Source organism: Pongo pygmaeus, chromosome 17 (assembly GCF_028885625.2).
Source record: "Pongo pygmaeus isolate AG05252 chromosome 17, NHGRI_mPonPyg2-v2.0_pri, whole genome shotgun sequence".
NCBI classification, from domain to species: domain Eukaryota; kingdom Metazoa; phylum Chordata; class Mammalia; order Primates; family Hominidae; genus Pongo; species Pongo pygmaeus.
In genome coordinates, this window is record NC_072390.2 from 34,064,430 (window position 1) to 34,077,575 (window position 13,146).

Below are 13,146 nucleotides of genomic sequence, written 5' to 3' on the forward strand. Positions count from 1 at the left end.
TTTCTAGTTTATTTGCGTAGAGGTGTTTGTAATATTCTCTGATGGTAGTTTGTATTTCTGTGGGATCGGTGGTGATATCCCCTTCATCATTTTTTATTGCATCTATTTGATTCTTCTCTCTCTTTTTCTTTATTAATCTTGCTAGCGGTCTATCAATTTTGTTGATCCTTTCAAAAAACCAGCTCCTGGATTCATTAGTTTTTTGAAGGGTTTTTTGTGTCTCTATTTCCTTCAGTTCTGCTATGATTTTAGTTATTTCTTGCCTTCTGCTAGCTTTTGAATGTGTTTGCTCTTGCTTTTCTAGTTCTTTTAATTGTGATGTTAGGGTGTCAACTTTGGATCTTTCCTGCTTTCTCTTGTGGGCATTTAGTGCTATAAATTTCCCTCTACACACTGCTTTGAATGCATCCCAGAGATTCTGGTATGTTGTGTCTTGGTTCTTGTTGGTTTCAAAGAACATCTTTATTTCTGCCTTCATTTCGTTATGTACCCAGTAGTCATTCAGGAGCAGGTTGTTCAGTTTCCATGTAGTTGAGAGGTTTTAAGTGAGATTCTTAATCCTGAGTTCTAGCTTGATTGCACTGTGATCTGAGAGAGAGTTTGTTATAATTTCTGTTCTTTTACATTTATTGAGGAGAGCTTTACTTCCAAGTATGTGGTCAATTTTGGAATAGGTGTGGTGTGGTGCTGAAAAAAATGTATATTCTGTTGATTTGGGGTGGAGAGTTCTGTAGATGTCTATTAGGTCCACTTGGTGCAGAGCTGAGTTCAATTCCCGGGTATCCTTGTTGTCTTTCTGTCTCGTTGATCTGTCTAATGTTGACAGTGGGGTGTTAAAGTCTCCCATTATTAATGTGTGGGAGTCTAAGTCTCTTTGTAGGTCACTCAGGACTTGCTTTATGAATCTGGGTGCTCCTGTATTGGGTGCATATATATTTAGGATAGTTAGCTCTTCTTGTTGAATTGATCCCTTTACCACTATGTAATGGCCTTCTTTGTCTCTTTTGATCTTTGTTGGTTTAAAGTCTGTTTTATCAGAGACTAGGATTGCAACCCCTGCCTTTTTTTGTTTTCCATTTGCTTGGTAGATCTTCCTCCATCCTTTTATTTTGAGCCTATATGTGTCTCTGCACGTGAGATGGGTTTCCTGAATACAGCACACTGATGGGTCTTGAGTCTTTATCCAATTTGCCAGTCTGTGTCTTTGAATTGGAGCATTTAGTCCATTTACATTTAAAGTTAATATTGTTGTGTGTGAATTTGATCCTGTCATTATGATGTTAGCTGGTTATTTTGCTCGTTAGTTGATGCAGTCTCTTCCTGGTCTCGATGGTCTTTACATTTTGGCATGATTTTGCAGTGGCTGCTACCGGTTGTGCCTTTCCATGTTTAGTGCTTCCTTCAGGAGCTCTTTTAGGGCAGGCCTGGTGGTGACAAAATCTCTCAGCATTTGCTTGTCTGTAAAGTATTTTATTTCTCCTTCACTTATGAAGCTTAGTTTGGCTGGATATGAAATTCTGGGTTGAAAATTCTTTTCTTTAAGAATGTTGAATATTGGCCCCCACTCTCTTCTGGCTTGTAGGGTTTCTGCCGAGAGATCCGCTGTTAGTCTGATGGGCTTCCCTTTGATGGTAACCTGACCTTTCTCTCTGGCTGCCCTTAACATTTTTTCCTTCATTTCAACTTTGGTGAATCTGACAATTATGTGTCTTGGAGTTGCTCTTCTCGAGGAGTATCTTTGTGGCGTTCTCTGTATTTCCTGAATCTGAATGTTGGCCTGCCTTGCTAGATTGGGGAAGTTCTCCTGGATAATATCCTGAAGAGTGTTTTCCAACTTGTTTCCATTCTCCCCGTCACTTTCAGGTACACCAATCAGACATAGATTTGGTCTTTTCACATAGTCCCACATTTCTTGGAGGCTTTGCTCGTTTCTTTTTATTCTTTTTTCTCTAAACTTCCCTTCTCACTTCATTTCATTCATTTCATCTTCCAGGGCTGACACCCTTTCTTCCATTTGATTGCATCGGCTCCTGAGGCTTCTGCATTCTTCACATTGTTCTCGAGCCTTGGTTTTCAGCTCCATCAGCTCCTTTAAGCACTTCTCTGTATTGGTTATTCTAGTTATACATTCTTCTAAATTTTTTTCAAAGTTTTCAACTTCTTTGCCTTTGGTTTGAATATCCTCCCGTAGCTCGGAGTAATTTGATCGTCTGAAGCCTTCTTCTCTCAGCTCGTCAAAGTCATTCTCCATCCAGCTTTGTTCCATTGCTGGTGAGGAACTGTGTTCCTTTGGAGGAGGAGAGGTACTCTGCTTTTTAGAGTTTCCAGTTTTTCTGCTCTGTTTTTTCCCCATCTTTGTGGTTTTATCTACTTTTGGTCTTTGATGATGGTGATGTACAGATGGGTTTTTTGTGTGGATGTCCTTTCTGTTAGTTTTCCTTCTAACAGACAGGACCTTCAGCTGCAGGTCTGTTGGAGTACCTGGCCGGCCGTGTGTGTTGTCAGTCTGCCCCTGCTCGGGGGTGCCTCCCAGTTAGGCTGCTCGGGGGTCAGGGGTCAGGGACCCACTTGAGGAGGCAGTCTGCCCATTCTCAGATCTCCAGCTGCGTGCTGGGAGAACCACTGCTCTCCTCAAAGCTGTCAGACAGGGACATTTAAGTCTGCAGAGGTTACTGCTGTCTTTTTGTTTGTCTGTGCCCTGCCCCCAGAGGTGGAGCCTACAGAGGCAGGCAGGCCTCCTTGAGCTGTGGTGGGCTCCACCCAGTTCAAGCTTCCAGGCTGCTTTGTTTACCTAAGCGAGCCTGGGCGATGGCGGGCGCCCCTACCCCAGCCTCGCTGCCGACTTGCTGTTTGATCTCAGGCTGCTGTGCTAGCAATCAGCGAGACTCCGCGGGCGTAGGACCCTCTGAGCCAGGTGCGGGCTGTAATCTCCTGGGGCACCGTTTCCTAAGCCCGTTGGAAAAGCACAGTATTCGGGTGGGAGTGGCCCGATTTTCCAGGTGCCGTCTGTCACCCCTGGAAAGGGAACTCCCTGACCCCTTGTGGTTCCCGAGTGAGGCAATGCCTCGCCCCTGCTTCGGCTGGCGCACAGTGCACTCACCCACTGACCTGCTCCCACTGTCTGGCACTCCCTAGTGAGATGAACACGGTACCTCAGATGGAAATACAGAAATCACCCGTCTTCTGCGTCGCTCACCCTGGGAGCTGTAGACCAGAGCTGTTCCTATTCGGCCATCTTGGCTCCTCCCTCCCAGTCCTCTGCCTTTTTATTGTCTTAGTAATGATTACAAAGAGCAGATATTTTAAATTTCGATGACATCCAACTCAATATTTTTTCTCTTATGGTTTGTGATTTTTGTGTCCTAAGAAATCTTTGCTTCCCTATATTTCCTTCTGGAAAGTTATTTTACCTTTGAAGCAAGAAACCTTGTGTTGAATGTTCCCAACACAAAGAGATGATGAATGTTTGAAGTGATGGATATGCTAATCACCCTGATTTAATCATTACACATTGTATGTATGTTTCAAAATATCATACTGAATCACACTATACCACATAAATATGTATAATTATTATGTGTCAATTAAGAATGATAGTAAAAGCAAAAACTTACTCCATTTAATAGAAGAGGATGGCAGTGGAGTCCAGGAATAGAGGTGATAAAGACACAGAAGTTCTGTAAAGATGGAAGATAAGGAAGGAGGAAGTGCTGCCTGAGACCAGCTTTTCTGTATAAGCTTTGTCTACATAGAGAAATCATATGAAATCAAGTGATTATTGCCAGTAGGTCTGATATTCAACTCCTTCTCATCCCTATGAAACTTGATTGTGATGAGATGTTTTGTATTACTTCTCAGTAGCAGCACATCAGAGACTCTAAAAATGACCAACTGTAGATGGACTTGGAATCGTGGATGATTTATTTTGAGGTAGAAATAAATGAGAAGTACCAGTACCATGTGTCAAGAAAAGAAGGGGAAATCATAAATCAAAAGTTACACACCATTAAATTAACTTTTAGACTTGAACCATTTGTTAACCATGAGTTTCAGGAGAGAAGAAAGTGGAGAAGCACATATGAAGCACAAGTGCACAGAAATTAATTTATTGGGGAATGTGAGGCTAAAATCTGTCTTTGTATTTCAGTATGACTCCAACATGGGAAGTTTAGGAAACTTTTCAAGACTTCCTTTTGGAGCAGGAACACCTTGTTCTCAACAGTCTTTGCAGTTCTGACTCTGAAAGTTGATGTTAGATTTTCATAGCTAATGTCTCCTGATTATATTTCCTATTGTGTCCACTTCCTTCTCCAGGGCTCCCTAACAGGTGTCTAGCTTGTTTGCTGAAGATTCTCACAGCCTTTTGACAACATTCTTAGAGTTGAATTATTTTGCCATTTTGCTTTTTAAACATAGAATGGATGGTGTTCACATCCCAGTAATCCTCTAAAATCTTGCATTCCCCTAATATTCCCCCCAATAAAACTTATTTTAGGTAAAGAAATATAGCTTTTCTGTTATTAAAAACTTAAGAATAATTGTATTTTCTGCATGATGCCCTTATGTTATGGGATATTTATTAGCCAGGCTCTCTGTACAGGATATTTTTATATTTGAAAGTAGAATAAACTCTCTTCTATTCAGAATTTTTAAAATTAAGAATTTGTGATTATTTAGAAGGGGCTAACATTTGTTTTGAGGGCAGGGATTTGTCTATTTTATTCATTGAAAAATGAATATCTGAATATAAACATACAATTTTTTGAAAGCTTAGCATTCATTATATACAACAAAATTCTTCAATCCACATGGCATCATAAAAGTAAAATATGAAGTATTTATGTTGCCTTTCACCAAGCGAATTCAGTAGATATATATCTTTCTGAAAAAATACATCCCCAAAAACCGCAGTACAATTTAAAAGAAACAAAATAAAATAGATGTTTGTGTTATTTTCAGTTTTCTTCTTTGTATTCTTCTATGTTCTAAATTTTCTGGAATGAAAATGTGTTATTTTATTTTATTTTATTTATTATACTTTAAGTTCTAGGGTACATGTGCACAACGTGCAGGTTTGTTATAAATGTATGCATGTGCCATGTTGGTATGCTGCACCCAGTAACTTGTCATTTACATTAGGTATTTCTCCTAATGCTATCCCTCCCTCATCCCTCCACCCCACGTCAGGCCCTGGTGTGTGATGTTCCCCACCATGTGTCCAACTGTTCTCATTGTTCAATTCCCACCTATGAGTGAGAACATGCAGTGTTTGGTTTTCTGTCCTTATGATAGTTTGCTCAGAATGATGGTTTCCAGCTTCATCCATGTCCCTACAAAGGACATGAACTCATCCTTTTTTATGGCTGCATAGTATTCCATGGCGTATATGTGCCACATTTTCTTAATCCAGTCTATCATTGATGGACATTTGGATTGGTTCCAAGTCTTTGCTATTGTGAATAGTGCCGCAATAAACATACGTGTGCATGTGTCTTTATAGCAGCATGATTTATAGTCCTTTGGGTATATACCCAGTAATGGGATTGCTGGGTCAAATGGTATTTCTAGTTCTACATCCCTGAGGAATTGCCACACTGTCTTCCACAATGGTTGAACTAGTTTACAGTCCCACCAACAGTGTAAAAGTGTTCCTATTTCTCCACATCCTCTCCAGCACCTGTTTCCTGACTTTTTAGTGATCACCATTCTAACTGGTGTGAGATGGTATCTCATTGTGATTTTGATTTGCATTTCTCTGATGGCCAGTGATGATGAGCATTTTTTCATGTGTCTGTTGGCTGCATAAATGTCTTCTTTTTTTAGAAGTGTCTGTTCATATCCTTTGCCCATTTTTGATGGGATTATTTGATTTTTTTTCTTGTAAATTTGTTTCTTTGTAGATGCTGGATATTAGCCCTTTGTCAGATGGGTAGATTGCAAAAATTTTCTCCCATTCTGTAGGTTGCCTGTTCACTCTGATGGTAGTTTCTTCTGCTGTGCAGAAGCTCTTTGGTTTCATTACATCCCATTTGTCTATTTTGGATTCTGTTTCCATTGCTTTTGGTGTTTTAGTCATGAAGTCCTTGCACATGCCTAAGTCCTGAATGGTATTGCCTAGGCTTTCTTCTAGAGTTTTTATGGTTTTGGGTCTAACATTTAAGTCTTTAATCCATCTTGAATTAATTTTTGTATAAGGTGTAAGGAAGGGATCCAGTTTCAGCTTTCTACGTACGGCTACCCAAGTTTTCCCAGCACCATTTATTAAATAGGGAATCCTTTCCCCATTGCTTGTTTTTGTCAGGTTTGTCAAAGATCAGATGGTTGTAGATGTGTGGTATTATTTCTGAGGGCTCTGTTCTGTTCCATTGGTCTATATATCTGTTTTGGTACCAGTACCATACTGTTTTTGGTTACTGTAGCCTTGTAGTATAGTTTGAAGTCAGGTAGCATGATGTCTCCAGCTTTGTTCTTTTTGCTTAGGATTGTCTTGGCAATGTGGGCTCTTTTTTGGTTCCATATGAACTTTAAAGTAGTTTTTTCCAATTCTGTGAAGAAAGTCATTGGTAGCTTGATGGGGATGGCATTGAATCTATAAATTACCTTGGGCATTATGGCCATTTTCATGATATTGATTCTTCCTATCCATGAGCATGGAATGTTCTTCCATTTGTTTGTGTCCTCTTTTATTTCATTAAGCAGCGGTTTGGAGTTCTCCTTGAAAAGGTCCTTCACATCCCTTGTAAGTTGGATTCCTAGGTATTTTATTCTCTTTGAAACAATTATGAATGGGAGTTCACTCATGATTTGGCTCTCTGTTTGTCTATTATTGGTGTATAGGAATGCTTGTGATTTTTGCACATTGATTTTGTATCCTGAGACTTTGCTGAAGTTGCTTATCAGCTTAAGGAGATTTTGGGCTGAGACAATGGAGTTTTCTAAATATGCAATCATGTCATTTGCAAACAGGACAATTTGATTTCCTCTTTTCCTAATTGAATACCCTTTATTTCTTTCTCCTGCCTGATTGCCCTGACCAGAACTTCCAACACTATGTTGAATAGGAGTGGTGAGAGAGGGCATCCCTGTCTTGTGCCAGTTTTCAAAGGGAATGCTTCCAGTTTTTGCCCATTCAGTATGACATTGACTGTGGGTTTGTCATAAATAGCTCTTATTATTTTGAGATACATCCCATCAATACCTAGTTTATTGAGAGTTTTTAGCATGAAGGGTTGTTGAATTTTGTCAAAGGCCTTTTCTGCCTCTATTGAGATAATCATGTGGTTTTTGTCTTTAGTTCTGTTTATATGATGGATTACATTTATTGATTCGCATGTGTTGAACCCGCCTTGCATCCCAGGGATGAAGCCCACTTGATCATGGTGGATAAGCTTTTTGATGTGCTGCTGGGTTCGGTTTGCCAGTATTTTATTGAGGATTTTTGCATTGATGCTCATCAGGGATATTGGTCTAAAATTCTTTTTTGTTGTGTCTCTGCCAGGCTTTGGTATCAGGATGATGCTGGCCTCATAAAATGAGTTAGGGAGAATTCCCTCTTTTTCTATTGATTGGAATAGTTTCAGAAGGAATGGTACCAGCTCCTCTTTGTACCTCTGATAGAATTCAGCTGTGAATCCGTCTGGTCCTGGACTTTTTTTGGTTGGTGGATTATTAATTATTGCCTCAATTTCAGAGCCTATTATTGGTCTATTCAGAGATTCAACTTCTTCCTGGTTTAGTCTTGGGAGGGTGTATGTGTCGAGGAATTTATCCATTTCTTCTAGATTTTCTAGTTTATTTGCATAGAGGTGTTTATAGTATTTTCTGATGGTAGTTTGTATTTCTGTGGGATCGGTGGTCATATCCCCTTTATCATTTTTTATTGCATCTATTTGATTCTTCTCTCTTTTCTTCTTTATAAGTCTTGCTAGTGGTCTATCAATTTCGTTGATCTTTTCAAAACACCATCTCCTGGATTCATTGATTTTTTGGAGGGTTTTTTGTGTCTCTATTTCCTTCAGTTCTGCTCTGATCTTAGTTATTTCTTGCCCTCTGCTATCTTTTGAATGTGTTCACTCTTGCTTCTCTAGTTCTTTTAATTGTGATGTTAGGGTGTCAGTTTTAGATCTTTCCTGCTTTCTCTTGTGGGCATTTAGTGCTATAAATTTCCCTCTACACATTGCTTTAAATGTGTCCCAGCGATTGTGGTACATTGTGTCTTTGTTCTCATTGGTTTCAAAGAACATCTTTATTTCTGCCTTCATTTCGTTATTTACCCAATAGTCATTCAGGAGCAGGTTGTTCAGTTTCCATGTAGTTGAGCAGTTTTGAGTGAATTTCTTAATCCTGAGTTCTAATTTGATTGCATTGTGGTCTGAGAGACAGTTTGTTATAATTTCTGTTCTTTTACATTTGCTGAGGAGTGCTTTACTTCCAATTATGTGGTCAATTTTGGGATAAGTGCAATGTGGTGCTGAGAAGACTGTATATTCTGTTGATTTGGGGTGGAGAGTTTTGTAGAAGTCTATTAAGTCTGCTTGGCGCAGAGCTGAGTTCAATTCCTGGATATCCTTGTTAACTTTCTGTCTCGTTGATCTGTCTAATGTTGACAGTGGGGTGTTAAAGTCTCCCATTATTATTGTATGGGAGTCTAAGTCTCTTTGTAGGTCTCTAAGAACTTGCTTTATGAATCTGGGTGCGCCTGTATTGGGTGCATATATATTTAGGATAGTTAGCTCATCTTCTTGAATTGATCCCTTTACCATTATGTAATGGCCTTCTTTGTCTCTTTTGATCTTTATTGGTTTAAAGTCTGTTTTATTAGAGACTAGGATTGCAACCCATCCTTTTTTTTTTGTTTTCCATTTGCTTGGTAGATCTTCCTCCATCCCTTTATTTTGAGCCTATGTGTGTCTCTGCACATGAGATGGGTCTCCTGGATACAGCACATTGATGGGTCTTGACTCTTTATCCAATTTGCCAGTCTTTGCTTTTTAATTGGGGCATTTAGCCCATTTACATTTAAGGTTAATATTGTTATGTGTGAATTTGATCCTGTCATTATGATGTTAGCTGGATATTTTGCTTGTTAGTTGATGCAGTTTCTTCCTAGCCTCGATGGTCTTTACAATTTGTCATGTTTTTGGAGTGGCTGGTACCAGTTGTTCCTTTCCATGTTTAGTGCTTCCTTCAGGAGCTCTTTTAGGGCAGGCCTGGTGGTGACAAAATCTCTCAGCATTTGCTTGTCTGTAAAGTATTTTATTTCTCCTTCACTTATGAAGCTTAGTTTGGCTGGATATGAAATTCTGGGTTGAAAATTCTTTTCTTTAAGAATGTTGAATATTGGCCCCTACTCTCTACTGGCTTGTAGAGTTTCTGCTGAGAGATCCACTGTTAGTCTGATGGGCTTCCCTTTATGGGTAACCCGACCTTTCTCTCTGGCTGCCCTGAACATTTTTTCCTTCATTTCAACCTTGGTGAATCTGACAATTATGTGTCTTGGGGTTGCTCTTCTCGAGGAGTATCTTTTTGGCATTCTCTGTATTTCCTGAATTTGAATGTTGGCCTGCCTTGCTAGATTGGGGAAGTTCTCCTGGATAACATCCTGCAGAGTGTTTTCCAACTTGGTTCCATTCTCCCCATCACTTTTAGGTACACTCATCAGACATAGATTTGGTCTTTTCACATAGTCCCGTATTTCTTGGAGGCTTTGTTCGTTTCTTTTATTTCTTTTTTCTGTAAACTTCTATTCTCACTTGATTTCATTCATTTGATCTTCAATCACTGATACCCTATCTTCCACTTGATTGAATCGGCTGCTGAACGTTGTGCATGCATCGAGTAGTTCTCACGCCATGGTTTTCATCTCCATCAGGTCATTTAAGGTCTTCTCTATGCTGTTTATTCTAGTTAGCCATTCATGTAATCTTTTTTCAAGGTTTTTAGCTTCTTTGTGATGAGTTCAAACATCCTCCTTTAGCTCGGAGAAGTTTGTTATTACTGATCTTTTGAAGCCTACTTCTGTCAACTCGTCAAAGTCATTATCCATCCAGCTTTGTTCCGTTGCTGGCGAGGAGCTGCGTTCCTTTGGAGGAGAACAGGCACTCTGATTTTTAGAATTTTCAGCTTTTCTGCTCTGGTTTCTCCCCAACTTTGTGGTTTTATCTACCTTTGGTCTTTGATGCTGGTGACCTATAGATGGGGTTTTGGTGTGGATGTCCTTTTTGTTGATGTTGATCCTGTTCCTTTCTGTTTGTTAGTTTTCCTTCTAACAGTCAGGCCCTTCAGCTGCAGGTCTGTTGGAGTTCTCTGGAGGTCCATTCCAGACCCTGTTTTCCTGGGTATCACCAGTGGAGGCTGCAGCAAATATTGCAGAACAGCAAATGTTGCCACCTGATCCTTCCTCTGGAAGCTTCATCTCAGAAGGGCATCCAGCTGTATGAGGTGTCAGTCAGCCCCTACTGGGAGGTATCTCCCAGTTAGGCTACTTGGGGGTGAGGGACCCACTTGAGAAGGCAGTCTGTCCATTCTCAGATCTCAAACTCCGTGCTGGGAGAACCACTACTCTCTTCAAAGCTGTCAGACAGGGACATTTAAGTCTGCAGAAGTTTCTGCTGCCTTTTGTTCAGCTATGCCCTGCCCCCAGAGGTGGAGTCTACAGAAGCAGTCAGGCCTCCTTGAGCTGCGGTGGGCTCCACCCAGTTTGAGCTTCCTGGCTGTTTTGTTTACCTACTCAAGCCTCAGCAATGGCAGGCGCCCCTCCCCAAGGCTCGCTGCCACCTTGCAGTTCGATCTCCACCTTGCAGTTTGATCTCAGATTGCTGTGCTAGCAGTGAGCCAGGCTCTGTGGGTGTGGGACCCTCCCAGCCAGGTGCGGGATATAATCTCCTGGTGTGCCACTTGCTAAGACTGTTGGAAAAGCGCAGTATTAGGGTGGGAGTGTCCCGATTTTGCAGGTACCATGTGTCACGGCTTCCCTTGGCTAGGAAAGGGAATTCCCCAACCCCTTGTGCTTCCCAGGTGAGGAGATACCCCGCCCTGCTTTGGCTCACACTCGTGTGGGCTGCATCCACTGTCCAACAAGTCCCAGTGAGATGAACCTCAGTTGGAAATGCAGAAATCTCCCATCTTCTGCATTGTTCATGCTGGGAGCCGTAGACTGGAGCTGTTCCTATTCGACCATCTTTGAAAATGTGTAATTTTATAATCAGAAAAATTAATCAATACTATTTTTAAAGAATGTAGTGGATGAGATCATTTGCAAATATATACCTGAGGAAATTTTGAGGACATCAAGGTCAGTCAAGGTGATTGGGAGTTAATACCAGAGAGAAAAATGCTGTCCTTGGAAATATGACACTTCTGTCAGGGACTGAATTATGTCCTTCCCCACAAATTCCTATGTTGAAGCCGTAACCTCCAATGTGATGTATTTGGATATGGGGATTTGGGAAGACAATTAGAGTGCCCTTATAAGAAGGGACACCAGAGAGCTTGCTTGCTTTCTCTCAGTGTCATGTGATGACACAGTGAGAAGGTGACCATTGGCAAGCCAGGAAGACAGACTTTGCTAGAGCCCAACAATGCTGGCATCCTGATGTTGAACTTCCAGCCTTTGATAGAAATAAGCTTCTGCTGTGTAAGCCACCCAGTGTATGGTATTTTGTTAGAGCAGGCCAAGCTGACTGACATGGACTAAGTGGACTGAGATCCGAACTGTTGTGTGGCAAGTAGTTTTCTGAAAACTTTCATATCTTGAAAAAAAGAATATGGAATCAATATTGTTGAGATATGTTTAACCTTGATAAAGAAACTAAACCCTCAGTCACATTCAAAGCACTCAGTGGTTAGGAATAAATTAGTACTATCTATTAAGTATGCCTAATGGGAGTTCAAGCATTTTTCCAATATGGTCAGCCCGGAGATAGTGCTTATTGCTGTTGTATCAGAGGAAGCTATTTTAGGGAACACGTTTTTGAGAAGTGTGAGGTTTAAGTGCTTCTACATGTTGCAATAAGAATAAAAGGATAACTGGTGATGTTCATGTAGAATATCTCCAGAGCTTTATTGAAGCCATGTGTATGTCTAATGAACACAGTATACTAAAATACGTAAGGAGGACTGGTCATCTTTAGAAACAAGAGTAGGATGACATGCTGAGATAACAAAGTAGTAGCTTGCTTTCTTAGGTACCATGGTAGAGTGTTAAGGCACTAACTCATTGCCAAAGTTATAAAGGACCAGTAATTTCCTTATCACTGGATGTTCAATAGGTGAGAAGTAGTTTTCCTTCAAGATGGATAATATCTAAGAAATTTCATAAACCATCATGAGTAAAATTATACCTGCCAATTGTGTGGCATTTATCTTTATCTACTACTGTACATTTCCACAGGTAAATGTGGTATAAGACTCAAAATTAATATTTTATGCTGCCTTGACCGCTGATGAAATTGGGAGAGCCTCAAATTGCCTAATCACAAGTTTCCCCCCACCACTGTGATCCTGTGCATAAGGTCTTCTAACCAAACAACTCACCATATCAAAAAGACCAAATGCAGTTCCTGCTTATGCTTGAGTAATGGGCTTCATTTCCCTGGCAGCCCATGGTATTCAAACAAGCCAATCACATTCTTCTTTGGGAACCAAGGGGCCCTCACCTTCTTGATACTCCAAAACCTGCCTCCCACAGCCCCTGATTGTTCACTCTGTCCTTGAGTGCAACTGGAGATATAGAGATACAGATATAGATATGAATAGATATATTCATTCTTAGGAAAATAATAAGCAACACGTGTTTTAAAGGAACACTTTTGGTGAAACTAATTTCCTTAGATGTATAACTAATAAATCCTAGGTATTTAGTGAGTAATTACAGATTTAGAGATGGAAAATTTTTCAAAGTCATAATAAGAATCTGGCATAAGAAAGTTCTGCATCTGCTTAGAATATTTGGATGGACATGCAGAAAAGGAATAGGAAAAAGTGGACAGTGAACAAAAAGGAATAATTCGGAGACCTAGTGTGTTAGTCAGGGTTCTTTTAGAGCGACAGAACTAATAGGATGGATAGACAGATAGATAGATAGATAGATGATAGATAGATAAATGGGAGTTTATTAAATATTAACTGACACGATCACAAGGCTCC